At 40.7% G+C, this 15345-nt stretch overlaps 1 non-coding gene across 1 annotated transcript; it reads right to left on the reverse strand.

The window, feature by feature from the left end:
• Positions 1–15270: 15270 nt before the first annotated feature.
• On the reverse strand, positions 15271–15345 carry Trnaq-cug (transfer RNA glutamine (anticodon CUG)). Its single transcript has one exon. It is a non-coding gene; the product is annotated as a tRNA-Gln (tRNA).

Below are 15345 nucleotides of genomic sequence, written 5' to 3' on the forward strand. Positions count from 1 at the left end.
GCCGCAGAAAGAAAAACAAAAAGCTGAATGGGGGCAGGGCAGCGGGAACTTCAGAAATATGCACAGGTATTCCCTGGAGTTTTCCATGCCTCTGAGCCACCTATGTGCAGGGTGAATGTCTGCAAAGACTTCAGAGGAACTGTAAAAAACACTAATGTTGGCTGGGAGCTGGGAAAGAGAAGCCAGAGTAGTTCGTGCTCCGGGATTATTCTGAACCTGTTCTGTACAGGAAGCCCAAAGCAGAGCACTGGAAGGAAGCCGGCTAAGCTGCAAATAACTCCTACTGACCCAACAAAGCCTAACACTGAAGGAAGTGAAGAAATGTCAGGTTCTTGGTCCATAGCTTTTGTAATACCCACTGTTGAGATTCAGAATGAAAACTGGAAACTGTCAACATAATATTCTACATCTAGTGAGATATTTTTCCAGATGTACCAAATTTGGGGGAAAAAAAGTTCCCATCTAATCTGTGCTGTAAGAAACCTACCAGCCCCCAAACTGCACTAAATGTACCTTTTTACCCCCCAAAAGCATTAAAAATGGTAAAACAATGAGTGTTTTCTTATTAAACTATAAAAGACCATGTTGAAGACAACAAAGGTAAAGCACCGTAGACTGATGGGCTCTTGGCATGCTGGAGCAAAATGATTATAGTAGGTAGAGCAAGCACCATGCTGGGGTTGAGCCTGCTGCCCCACACTGTGGTCTATTCAGGTCATACACTGTACTAGCAGTGATTCTCAACCATGAGCCATGACCCCTTTGAAAATCAAACTTCAAAACAGTAGCAAAATAACAGTTATGAAGCAGCAATGAAAATGATTATGTGGTTGGAGGTCACCACATCATGAGGTACTAAAGGGTCAAAGCAATTGGAAGGTTGAGAAACATATAGTGTGAACACTGACTATGAAAAAAAAATGTGTTTTGTTAATGCTAGACTTTTTAAGCCTTATAAACTTAAACTTTTAGTTATATGTCATATTTCTTTCTTTTTTCTTGGAGGGGGCTTTCGAGACAGAGTTTCTCTTTGTAGCTCTGGCTGTCCTGGAACTCACTGTGTAGATCAGGCTGGCCTTGAACTCAGGAATCCACCCGAGTGCTGGGATTAAAGAATTAAAGATATGCACCACCATTGCCCAGACATATTTCTTAATTTAGCCAGATATTACATATGGGATATTTGTCAAAATTCATGGAATTATAGCCTCACATGCATTTTACTCTATAGAAATTTCACCTTGAATTTATTTGAGACAGTGTCTCACTATATAAGGCTGCTTGGCCTGAAACTCTCTCTAGAAATCAAATTCAACTCCTGACCCCTGATGGGAGATGAAATTCTATAAATATGTTTCTCTTATTGGTTAATGAATAAAGCACTGTTGGCCTACAGGAAAGCTAGATAGGCCGGGACTAGAAGACAAGGAGAAGAGAGGAAGGAGTAGAGAGGAAATTCAAGATGGAAGATGGAGAGAGAACGTCAGCCCCTCTCTCCGGTAAGATAAGACCACGTGGAAGTACTTAGATTAATAGAAATGGGTTAATAATTAAGACAGATCTAGCCGACAAGAAATTAGTAACTGGTCAACAGCTCTATGTCTAATACAGCATTTCTGTGTGTTATTTGGGGCTGGTGTGGCTGTGGGACCTGGCCAGCAAGGGAAAAACAACCCCTAGCTCCTGCTTTCTGTCTTTCTAGAACAAGGACCAGAGGTGTGCAGCAGAGATGAGCTGGATGAGGTTTTCTTTGGTTTGGTTAATATTCAGGAATACTTTTTTAAAACAACACAATAAATATTAAAAAAGAAAAATATAATTGCTAAAGTTATAAATGTAGAGGTCACATCAAACAGCAGATTAAATGACATTGAACAGAACATTAGTAAGCTAGAAGTGAATTTGGGGAAATTGTTAAAATACTATGAATGAGATTAGAAACACCATTGTTGGAAAGCAAAGCCTTTAAATTCTATTATCAGTTTATCAGAAAGAAAAAGAGAAAATAGGAATGGTCATAGTGGTAGGTGATTATGTGAAACTGAACCCCCAACTCTGACCTACCCAGAAAGCAGAACAGTTTTTTAAACACTTGTAGGTGAACATGGTATAATGAGATAAATAACAGAAAAACAATCATTTGTGGCGCGCCCAGCCCGACCTGCAGGACAGACGGCAACCACACGAGGATTCTTCTCAGATCACACTTTATTGGAGCACTTCTTGGTTGAAGGGAGAGCTGAAGGTGAGGGGCCCCAGGGAGGAAAAGGCAGCTGCTTATATATGCTACTAGGCAACGGGTCGCAATCTCATAGGCTCAGAGGACCTCGCCACAGCATTGGAGCCACGGGATTGGCTAGGGAACGAGCAAGTGCACTGGAGTACTACCATCAGGCAGGCATATGCCCAAATAAGGTAAGGCACCGAGGGTGCAAGAAGGAGGAAGTTTGCCATCTTGTAATGGCGTTCTGCTGGTGGCTGCCCACAGTTCCCCCTTTTTATTTTAATATGAGCAGAGCAATGAAAGATGGTCTTATTCCCGTTCAGGTCCTCACCTCATGATGTGAAGACCGATCAAGGGACACCGTAATCATAGATGGCACACCTTCTCCCGTGCAATGGAACCTTTACTTTTTCCTGGGAGGTGCAAAGGCTGTGTCATCCGAATCTCCCATGTGCCTTCCCCAGTGCAATGGGGTGATATTATTCCCCAGGGAGTGCAAAGGCCATGTAGAGAGGTCCTGTCTGCTCTTTAGGGGAGGAGCAAGCAATCTTGACCCACACCAACCCTAGTGCAATGAGCCTTACAAGGCTCTAGGGGTGCAATGGCTGTGGGTTAGAGGTATTATTCCTTAAGGGCTGTACGCCAAGCCTGTGGAGACACTCCAGAATCCAAGGCCATAAGGGCCTGTGCAACTAATTTTCGATCCCTTGCATGCTGGGCCCTGAGTCTACAAATGAGCCAGAGACAAAAACAGCACCCGACCATAAGAAAAATGCCAAACATCCCCACCCCTACCCATTCTTTAAAGTGGGAAAAAGCTGAAGCAATCCAGGACGAAAATCCTCCTGCGAAGGAAAGGTCCACTCAGGTGGCATTAAACTTCACGATCTCTTGTCTTAGCTGTTGAACCAATTCATCAAACTCTTCTGACCACTTTCCTGCTAGATATTGGGACAGATTTGGAGATAATTCAGCAGCATGGGAAACATTATGGAAAGGCACACTAGTTATACACAATCCAGGATTTTTCCATTCACAACCTAATTGAGCTAATTGCCAAAGTGTATCCACTTGTTCTTCCACCAAATCTATCCGTAACATGGGATCTGAAATCTAAATATTGCCCCGTGGAAAGACAGGCTTTAGCTATCTCAAACAAATCTGCCGGTGTCATGGCTTGAGAAGCTAATCTGCTTAATAACGCCCGAGTATAGTGGCGTTCACTCCATATGTTCTTGTGGCTTCAACTAGATCTTTTAACTGTTTATATGGTATAGGGTCATGATACCGCTGTCCCTGAGCATCCTGAAAAACCGGGAAAGCGGCAGCTAATTGTGATCTGGCACGGGGAGTGGCACCGAGGGTGCAAGAAGGAGGAAGTTCGCCATCTTGTAATGGCGTTCTGCTGGCGGCTGCCCACAATCATTCAGATACAGCCCACTGTTGGAGCAGAGTACAAGTCAGAATACTGGAGCTGTCTTCAAGTCTTTACAGAAGTGACCACCATCAAATAGAGTTTCTTAAGAGTGAGATGACAAAGAACAACATTCTCAGAAAAGTTAAATCGGGTACTATAAACCCACATAATGAGAAAAAAAATCAGAAAGCAAAGCTTATACCTATGCTTCCATGAAAACTATACATGGGTTTACTTTGTATAGATTTTTGTGTATAAATATTTTTGTGTATATAGTTTCTTATATACACAAAATATGTGTATATATTTGTCTTAGGGTTTCTATTGCTGCTGTGAAACACCAAAAAAAAAAAAAAAAAAAAAAAAAAAACAAGTTGAGGAGGAAAGGATTTATTTAGTTTATACTTCCACCACATCATAGTCTATCACTGAAGGAAGTCAGGACAGGAACTCAAGCAGGGCAAGAACTTAGAGGCAGGAACTGATGCAGAGTCGGTGGAGGGGTATTATTTAATGGCTTGTTCTCCATGGGTTGCTTAGCCTGCTTTCTTATAGAACCTAGGACCCCCATCCAGGGATGGCACCACTCCCAATGGCTTGGGCCCTTCCCCATCTAATTAAGAAAATGCCCCCATAGACCTACAGTCCAATCTTAAAGAGGCATTTTCTCAATTGAAGCCCTCTTCTCTTAGATGACTCTAGCTTGTGTCATTGACAAAAAAGTAGCCAGCACATATGTAGAGAATACACACACACACACACACACACACACACTATTGCAGCTACTAGAGCTGTGCATGACTACTGAGTCTTGAAATGTAGCAAAAATAATAAGAACCCAGAGACAGACATTGGGGTTAAGCAAAGTGGCTAGCCACTAGAGAGTTCTCACCTCTACCAATGCTCAGACCAAAGGGATGATCCTGTCCTCAGACTACATCTCCAAACTACACTGCTCCTCAGACTCACTGAGACTGCAGACTGAATACACTAAAACCCTGAGCTCCTGTCTTACCATCCTCTCTAGTGCTGAAATTAATGACATGCACCACCACCACCCAGCCTTTATGGCTAACTAGTGTGGCTGTTGGGATTAAAGGTGTGTGCTATTACTAGTGTGGCTAACTAGTGTGGCCTCATGGCTTTGGCTAGCTTTGCATTCTGATCTTCAGGCAAGTTTTATTAGATCATAAACAATGTATCACCGCAAAATTAAGGACTTAATTTTTTATTTTAATTCATGTGTATGTAAGTAGTCACATATGGTTAGCGTTATCATACTAGACAATACATGGGTCTTTGGGAGAAATATAGAATGGAATCCACTCAAACCTCAACATCAGCTAGAACACTTTCTGTATGAACATGTGTGCTTTCCTGGTTTACCATAGTAAAGCATTTATTCCATTAGTATATAAATAACTTATTCAAAACTGTGTATTAAATTGCTAATGCCAAATTTGAAAGCAATGATTTCACTAGAATTTTTAAAAATTAAACTCTACCAGAATATAAACACAATTAGCACTTAATTCTTCAAAGCTGTGTGTATCTCTAGATGTTTCTTTAGCAAAACCTTTTCAATCATTTCATTTAAATTAGGAAATTGATCTTAAGTTTTTATGGTGGATTGAAATAAGCCATCTCTTTTTTTTAAGAGTTCTTTTTTAACATTTAATGTGATATGATGTGTGTGCATCTGTGTGTGCCTGTGTAGGTGTACCTATGTGGGTGTCACAGTGCACATGTACAGGAAGGGTTCTCCTCTACCATATGGGTCCTGGGCCTGAAACTCAGATCACCAAGATTAGTGGCAAGCACCCTCATCTTCTGAGCCATCTCATCTGCCCATTAGTTTCTTTATAACAATAGTTTTAGTGTGATTAATCTGGTAGGATTATAAGTCAGAAATGCCCTTTCATCTCACAGACATAATGGTTTATTCTGAAGAAGAAGAAAAAAAGAAAGTTAAAGTGTTGAAACTTCCAATTCATTGTCTATATTAATTTTAAAAGGAAGAGATTTGGTTTTGTGGTTTTATACAGTTTAACAAATATATCACTAAAGTAGAAAATACAATCAGATGAATATAAGTTGAACTGATTGAAAGATTTAACATTAGATTTTTAAGAAGCAGAGAGGTCATACAATAAATACTTCCCATACCAATTAGTTTGAATTTAGCAACAGTAAGGAGTCTCATCATGGGCCCTGTTAGGGCTTACAGTATTCAATGTGCATAACACATCTGAGGTATCAGCACACTCTATTTAGGCTCCAGCTTAACTCTGATTAAAAAGGAATGTCAACACTCCATCATTTTATTGTTTGACTAGTAGTTTAAAAGCAGAGTGGGGAAAATTTGTGCTGTTCTCAAATGTCAGCAAAGCAAACCTGGGCAATATTTTCTGTTCTGAGCCCTCAATCCACAGCACATCAAAGGAATTTAACTCAGTATGGGTGTTCATGGACAACACTGCCATTCAAGCATGAAGGGTCTATGAATGTAAGTTAAAATCTACCTCACATACCTTTTAGAACTGCAAAGACAAACCTTCAGTATATGAAATATTCATATAAATAAATTTTGAAACATCTCTTGAAAATGTCAAAATGGATCACTTTCTTATTGTGTTTTTACAAAGCACAATAGTTATTGTTTTTAAGGAAACTTAAATACTGACTATTCCTGAGTAGCCCCCTGTTTAGAAAAATACATCTCAAAACTCCAAGGCAACAAATAGATGATGCTCTAGACTGCCATTAGTGTGGCATAAATCTTAAGGCATTCATTGCCTTGCTATCTGGGGGAATGCTCTGAAGTGTTCTTCCCCTAATTCTGTCCCTATGAAAAAGGTTCCCTTTCCAAACATTCCTCCTTATCAAAGGATTGAATGAGTAGCAGGCTTTGGTTCCTTGCCAGCCTGAAGTCACTCAAACAAACTAACCACATCTTTTATTAGAAACCTGGAATCACACCCAATCATGCATTGCACAGCTTCTGGTTGGTCACCCTGTTCTCACATAAAACCCTCAAGTAGTGCCCTCTTCCACACCACTACTAGTGAATGTGTCTGTAAACTGGGCCAATCTCATCTACCCAGTGTCTGGATGGCATGTTTGGCCATCCCCATAACTTCACAGCAAGAATGTCTCACTCATCAATGAGGGGACAAAGGCCATTGTAATCGGAATTTATCTCTTCATATTGTAAGAAGTTTAAGGAAGAGATTTATAGAGTCTGCTTACAAAGCTTTTTTTTTTTTAATTTTATATAACCAAGTCCATTTAAATGAAAACATTTATAGACAATATTTGGGAATTTGGGCATCGTTCTTTCCAAACTACTTCCTGCTGGTAAGGGGCACTGTCATGGGGGATTCGAAGAAGATTCAGAAATCCTGGCTGTAGTCTGTAAGGCTGATTTGTCCAGCTGTTTTGAATGTAGGATCACCTGGTACTCTGTTTCAGGTGGTCTGGCGTGATCAAACCACATTAGTCTGGAAGGAATCCACATCTTTTCATTTTCTGTGGAAACAAAAATAGAAATCCTTTTCCCCAGTAACTTGTCCCTGAACTTAAATTTTGGAGTCAAAGCATTTTTTTTTTTTTTTTAATAAGGTAGGTTAGATAGAATGGAGACTGGTACCAGGGATTTGGTTTTGCATGTGGATTCTATCTTGTTTCTAGAATTCTTTATGAAAGGATTATATAAACCAGAAATTATAGTAAAATAGCAAACAAAGCTCTGATCCCTTAGCTGGGCAAGAACTCAGCCCAATAATAAAGATCTAGATGAAAAAATGACCGAATTTGAGTTAAGGTAAAAGAGCAGAATGAACTGACTTACTTCTCTCTTGTGACCTGTGCTGTTCTCCAGATCTCTAGCTCCTTGAAGGCACTGGAAGACAAACTGAGGTCATGAGGCCAGCTGGGCAGATTGTAGGTCTGGACCCCTTTTTAAAAATTAGATGATTTGGTTTGTTGATGTCTAGTTTTTTGAGTTCTTTATATATTTTAAAAATCAGCTCTCTGTCAAATGTGGTGAAAATTTTTTCCCATTCTGTAGGGAGCCATTTTGTCTTATTGACAGTATCTTTTGTCTTACAGAAGCTTCTTAGTTTCAGGAGGTCCTATTTATTAATTGTTGCTCTCAGTTCTGTACTACTGGTATTCTATTCAGAAAGTTGTGTCCTGTGCCAATGTGCTCAAGGCTATTCCCCACTTTCTCTTCCATTAGGTTAATTGTAACTGGATTTATGTTGAGGTCTTTAGTCCACTTGGATCTGAGTTTTGTACAGGGTGATAGCTATGGATATATTTGCATTCTTCTACATGCTTACATAGTTATGTCATCATCCTTAGCCATAAAAAAATGTAAATCCATCTTATACCTGTTAGAATGAGTAAGATCAAAACCACAAATGACAGCTTATGCTGGAGTAAGAGAAACTCTTCTCCATTGCTGGTGGGAGTGCAAACTTGTTACAGCCACCCTAGAAATCAATATGGCAATTTCTCAGAAAATTTGAAATCAATCTATCTGAGGACCCAGCCATAGCACTACTGGGAATATACCCAAAGGATGCTTGAACATACTACAAGGACACTTGTTAAACTATGTTTGTAGTTTTATTTGTGATCACCAGAACCTGGAAAAACCTAGATGCCCCTCAGCAGAAAAGTGGATAAAGAATATGTAATACATTTACACAACAGAATATTACTCAGCTGTTAACAAACAATGGCATTATGAAAATTGCAGGCAAATGGACAGAGAACTAGGAAAAATCATCCTGAGTGAGGTAATCCAGACCCTGAAAGACAAATATGGAATTTATTCACTTATAAGTAGACATTAGCTATAAAGTAAAGGATAAGCATACTACAATCCACAGATCCAGAAATGCTAGGTAACAAAGATGGCTCAAGTGAGGAGGATATATGGATCTCCCTGGGAAGGAGAAATAGAAGAGATTTCCTGGTTGTACTGGGAACAGATGGACATAAGAACTTAAGAATTGGGTTGGGGGATGTGTCAGGAGAGATCTTTGTCCCAAGTCCATACCTGAATGAAGGAGTGTGGATGAAGGAAAGGCTAACTATAGACAATAAAGAAAAGAGAGAGGGACAGAATAAAGTTCAAGAGGTCAGATCAGTCAATACTGAAATGCCACATATTTTTCACCACTCATATACCTTATCCAAAAAGGGGAACACAGTATCATGTATATGGAACAGACTTTTCTTCCTCCCTTATTCTAAAGGTTCAGTAACCACACCTCTTGTTCCTTAGCCTTGAGGTCAGGAGTAGTCACACCTCAGATTCAATTTCTCAGTCCCTAGCCTTGAGAGTCAGGAGTAGCCACACCTCAGATTCATGTCTGTTGTTATTTAGAAAAAGACAGTCAAACATCCTTCTGTAGCCACAACTTTGACCTTTAGGTCTTATGACTTGCTGAGGACAGCTTTGAACTCTCTGTCCTTGTGCCAAGGTCTTGGAGTACAGCCATCTTTATGGGCACCCACAGGGGTGGGCATATGGGAGAGTGTTGAGAGAGATGACTGGAAAGGGGGACTTTCTGAGGTTCTGTAGAAGCATGATATAAGAGAAAATTCCACAAGTCTACAAGGATGGCCTAGCTAAGACTCCTGGCAGTGGATGAATAACCTGAACTGGCCATCCCTGTGATAGGATTGGTGACTTTCCCAGTTGTCATTAGAGAGCCTTCATCCAGTAATAGCTTGGTCTATTTGGTGGGACTCTTGGCAATGGGAGCAGGGGCTGTCCCTGATGCTTTGGCTCTGGGAAAATATTTCTCATGCTGGATTGCCTTGTCCAATCTGAATAAGGGAGGAAGTGCTTAGTCTTATAGCAGCTTGATATGCCATGCTTTGCTGATGCCCGTGGGAGGCCTGCCCCTTTCTGAGCAAATACAGAGCATGGATGGGCCTTCCTGAGAATATGAGTTCAAGGAAGAAGAGGCTGAACAACACGGTCAGCCAAGAAAAAAGAGCTTTTTTCCTCTACCACCAAACAGAAATACCTTTAGAAAAAAAAATCAGAAATAGGGAGATACCAGAAGGCTAGCAAAAAAAAAAAAAAAAAAAAAAAAAAGAGAGAGAGAGAGAGAGAGAGGGTTGTGTAAAACTTCATTAATTTACTGAGGTCAGTACTATGCCTGGAGCTGGACACAGTAGGGAGGAAAGAGACCCTCAAGGTTTTCAAAACATATTTTGACAACAGTAGCTGGTGGAGAACAATGAATGAGCCCTTACTATTTTCCAGGTAGCAACAGGGACCACAGTGCCTCCTGAAAACTCTTTGAGGAAAGGACTACAGTTGGTATCAACTGACAGACAAGTAAGAAAATACCTAAAAGACATTTTTCTAAGCACCAGCCTAGCTGGGCATTGGTGATGCACACCATTTAGTCCCAGCACTCAGGAGCCAGAGGCAGGTGGGTCTCTGTGAGTTTGAGGTCAGCCTGCTCTACAGAGCTAGTTCCAGGACAGGCTTCAAAATAATACAAAGAAACCCTGCCTTGAAAAACCACAAAACAAAAAAACAACAACAACAAAAAGCACCAGCCTGTAACCATCATGCTAAGCATGAAGCAAGGAGGAGTATTAAAAACACAGAGCAAGGTTTGTGTTCCAATTGTATTCAGTTCAAGGGTAAAATTGTACTGCATATAAGCAAAACAAGCATAAACTTTTCAATAAGTTTGTACTACAGACTTGTGAAGTATGCCTAAAATAAAATTATATGACTTCCAGTATTAATTAAGAAAGTAACATACTTAGAATCATTACATTTCCTCTACTCTGTTCTTATCCAAACTAATGAAACCCATACTGAAATTAAAAGTCTAAAATTAGTTATATGATTCAGGCTCATGTTTAGAGAGTCTGAAGTAGATTATATTGGGAGGGGACTCTACTCAGCCTAAACCACTTGCAGAGAAACTATCTAGTTAAAAATGAGGATTAATAATAAGCTTAGCAAACATAAGGAACCTAAATTATGAACAATAAGCATATGCTAGTTTTGCAGGACAGTTGCCTGTCAAAGTGCACATTTGCCCATGGGGAGCCTTTTCTGTGAGGTTCTGACCTGAAATAATAGGGTATAGAATACTAGCATACGGAATACAATGGACTTAAGCAAAAGTCAGTTCTGTTCTGCAGCATTGTCTTCCCAGGCAAAGTGTGGCCATCTTCAGTAGTTCAGCTGGGTCTGCTCACAAAAGACCACCACAGCATTTCTTGTTGAATACTGACACTCTTGTCATAGAAGGGAAGAGTAAGTAGGGCCATAGGACTGGACCCAAGCATTCAGCCTCTCTCTCCTCCCAACCAGTTACATATGCAATTCTGTTGTAATTGCTCATAGTCTGGGGGAAGGGGCCAGAGTATATAGGCTGGGAAGAACTAGGTAGCCATGTGGGAATCATCATCCATGCTGGATACAAACCTTCCACATAGCTGCTTCAACCTGTAATCCCTCACCCATGGCTCTGTAAGTATAAGAATCTCATTGTTTCCCCCAAGGTGAAATTTAGTGGAATTATATCTTGGTTTGTCTGTCCTTGGTACCTTGGGGAGAGGGTTAGATGTTGCTTACATCTCCCCCAGGAAAGGAATTTTAACAACAATTTCACAAAGGTCTTTCCTGTGGAATTATTTCCTGAACTCAGCTCTTGCAGGTAGGGTAAATGAGGGCACCCAATGAACAGGAAAGACAGAGGCTCAGAGGACTCAGGTTTGCCCAGAGTTTCAGGAATAGCAAACAGAAAAGCAGTCTGAATTAGCAATTCCAGCAGCAGATAGCATACCCTCCTTCACTGTGACTGTGACAAAGCTACCCTGTGGTCCCCACATGACCACCCCTGACACAAAAGGAGCAAGGACTGTCTGCAATGCTCCCCAGAGATATTCCTTGAGTCACACACACACACACACACACACACACACACACACACACACACACACACACACACAAAAGCATTGAAACACTAGGACTTCTTTTAAACACTGCTTTTCTTCTCTTAAAATATATATAAGAAAGTTTGAAATTTCTTTTCCTGAATCTTATAGCCAATCATTAAATCCTCACTGGTTAGCAGAGAAAGCAGCAAAAAGGGGGAACTTAAATCGGGTTTGCCTTAGGCAAATTCTAAAAGGATTAAAAAGCTTGCAAATTAACTTCAACCTGAACACAAATTCCATTACAATTCTATAAAGGAGGAAGGGTGGGCAAGAATAATAGTATAAAAGACTCATGGGAGCTTAATTTGTAGAACTATTTTCAAAAGAATGGCATTTGTTTAGGAGGTATCAGAGGTAAACAAAACTATTAATCTAGTGTCTCTCTTTTCCTTCTCAAAGTTCTTAGCTGGAATTCTTTTTCAGGCATTCCCAGACTTTTAGATTTTTTTTTTTCTTCTTCTTCTTAATGGGATCTTAAGTTGCCTCTCAAACTTGTGCTACAGAAGAAAAGTATCTACCCACCTGTATTAAAACAGGTACATTGTTCAACAGTTCAGTGGCAGTCTCAAACTGTGGCACAAGCTGTAGTCACGACCTTTGCCATCCCATGCTTTCTCTCAAATCCTTATTGTTTCTGTTCAGCTGACCATGGCTCCTGTGCATGTGCCAGAGCTCACTGTGAATGGTGACTTGCCACAAGCAGATGTAGCACACTTAACCCTTTGTACCCATCACCCAATAACTGTTGTAACCCACTGGCATGGCTTCAGGCCTCAGTCTTCTCACCATCCACTCCTGTCACACAGTTTGATTTTAATTGTTCTAAATCAGTGATTAATATTATTTGATCTAAAACTTAATCTCACAGCACAGTGCTCCTAATCTTTCCTATATAGTGCACAGGAGAAAAGCCTTGTTCAGGGTATCATGTCCCATTGTTACTACCATGCTTTAAAGCAAAAGGTAGACAAGAGTTCATGGGAGGCCATAAGGTCTAAAGGAAAAAACTGGTACACAAGCAAATTATGGTTCCTTCACTTTCTAGCTGGGCACCTTCAGATAAGGTTGAGGATGGTAAGGGCTGTGGGAGAAATACTTGTGGAATGTTTATTTGGGGTTTTGTTGTGTGTAGTTTTTAAAAAAAAATATTCTTGTAACATTTTATTGTGTACGTGTTTATATGCACCCAGGTATGTATGTGAAGGTTAGAGGACAATTTGGGGAGTCTGTTCTCTCCTTTCACCATGTGGGTTGTAGGGATCAAACTCAGGTTGTCAGGCTTGGCAGCAAGAGCCTCTACCTGGTGAGCTATCGGGCCAGCTTCTTTTTTATTTTGAGAGTCTCACTCTGTCACCTGTAGAATCTAGGCTAGCCAGGAACTGGATATTCCACATGAGCTTGGCTTCCCAGCCTGGCAGCTAGTGTTTTGAATGCTACATCTCAGGCTTCAGCCTCACTGTGGCTTCTGGACCTCTTTTGTGTCAGGTGTTGAAAGACCCGCAGAGCATGCAATTTCACGCTCCCACTCAGGAAAGGCGACACCCCAAATCATACATGAGAAGTGGTCTTGATGTAAAAGCATGAGGTCTTTTATATTCCAAGTGTACTGGGGTCCATAGTCATGCGCCACGCAGGGGGTAGAGCACTGAGGACCCTGAGTATAGAATTGAGACAGCTTTTATAGGGTTACAACAAAGCCTGCACATCTTAAACCAATCATGTCATAGCATCCAGAGCCTGCGCAGTGCAGACCAATCAATTTAAACCATCCAAGCTTTATAGACCAATCAGTTTTCTATAACCCTGGAGGTCTGCATTTGTGCGGGCTCCTGAGTAGTGGGGTAACAAAGCTCATTTCCTGTACTCACATACTCACAGGTCCTTTTGTAAACAGCAAAGAATGTGACCTTTTTCCTACTTATTGCCAGGGGACAGGGTCTGGAATTTAAGGTATTTAGGGCTTTTTTAGACTTCTAGTTTTCTGTGGTCATTGGAGAGTTAGGCTGTATTTTTTCATCCTTTCAGTGTCATAAAAACCTCATATGCCAACCAACCCTTCAAGGTCTTTTAATACTTTTTTTGTTGTTTAATTGTTTTTTTTTTTTTTATCTTTTTATTACTGGGTCAGCACTCTACCCCTAGCTCTTGATTGATTCATTGATTGATTGATTGATTGATTGATTGATTGATTTGAAGGGGCAGGGAGTTGAGACAGGCCTTTCCCTGTTCTGCTCATCAGAGACTAATTTCTATTTTGTACTTGGGTTATTTATAGCATCTATATAGGTAATTGTAGTTAGGATTATTTTTAAATGAACTTTGAATCATGAAATCGTACAAGTAGCTAGAACCATACAGGTTTATAAAATGCAGGTTTCTTTCCTTGTAGGGTCCTGCATGGACCCTGAGGCATCTTGAGCAAGCCTGAAGATGTTGGCCAGAACTCCTTGCCCCAAAGCTGTTGTTGGTACTCTTCCCATTTTGATAACACACACCTCATGACAACACATACCTTGTGGAGAGGAGCTAAGCCTAAAAATACTGTTATTATCTACTGTGCTGTAAGTCAATATTAAGCCTCCATCCCCTCAATAAACGGCCTTCAGCATTTGGCATTCCAACATTGCCATTGACTCTCTTTCTTTCAATCTCTAGGCCTTCGCCCAATTTATGGAACAGATCTTAGCCCAGGCACAACAAGTGGAGGTCCCACTGAGATCAGGAAAGAAAGGCTGGCCAGCAAAGTAAGTGAATGAGGGTGTATTGAAGGATGGGTGCTAGTAACTCTAAGGAAATGCTCAGTGGGCAATTAGTGGCCCTGCTGAAAAGGAAGCACACCCAAATTAAAACAAGACAGCTAAAGAATTCATTGCCATAAAGTAAATGAAAAAAAAAAATGGCAGAGATGATTAGGACTTTTGAGGAACTATGACATTTAGAATCTGTGAAATCTATCAGAACAAGAGGGATCTCAACTAGGAGATGATAGTTCTACTGTAACTGATGAAAAAGATAATTTGGAAGCAGAATTAAAACAAAGAATTTCTAAAGCTTATGAGCACAAATGCCATCTTGTATGTATGTATGTATGTTCTGTATGTATGGTGTGGCTACACAAATGTATTTATGAAGTGTGATTATGAATGTATAAATCCTAACAAAATGTACTATTTGACTGTGTTACTTGGAAGGGCTGGCAGTCTGTGCCTCCCACAGCTGGCCTCCAGAGCCAGTCAGTGGGAAATGGCCAAAGCCAATATGGCCTGAGAGCCAAAGGAATCTGTATGGATGATTCGATAGGCTTTAGTAGAGGAGTGTGTACTGCTGTGACTCCAGAATGTGATACTCAGCTTCTTAAATGGTCAGATGATGAAGAACATACAGGTCTTTTGTGTTAAGTTATATCCCTGTTAATCTTTGGGGAAGATATGCACTTCAGGCCATGGGAGTGGTCTTTACTACTGAGTCTGTTAAAAAAAAAAAAAAAAAAAAAAAAAAAAAACATGCTGCCTGACCAAGATTATGTACAAGGAAGAGGACTGGATAAATTCCTCAGTCTCGGTGTGTTACTTGGGGCTGGCATGGCGGCAGGACCAGGCCAGGCGGCAGGCGGAAAAACCCTATTCCTTACAGTTGGTGCCCAATGTGGGGCTCGAACCCACGACCCTGGGATTCAGAGTCCCATGCTCTACCGACTGGTACCAAGACGGGC

Source organism: Phodopus roborovskii, unplaced genomic scaffold, assembly GCF_943737965.1.
Source record: "Phodopus roborovskii unplaced genomic scaffold, PHOROB, whole genome shotgun sequence".
In the NCBI taxonomy this organism is placed as follows: Eukaryota; Metazoa; Chordata; class Mammalia; order Rodentia; family Cricetidae; genus Phodopus; species Phodopus roborovskii.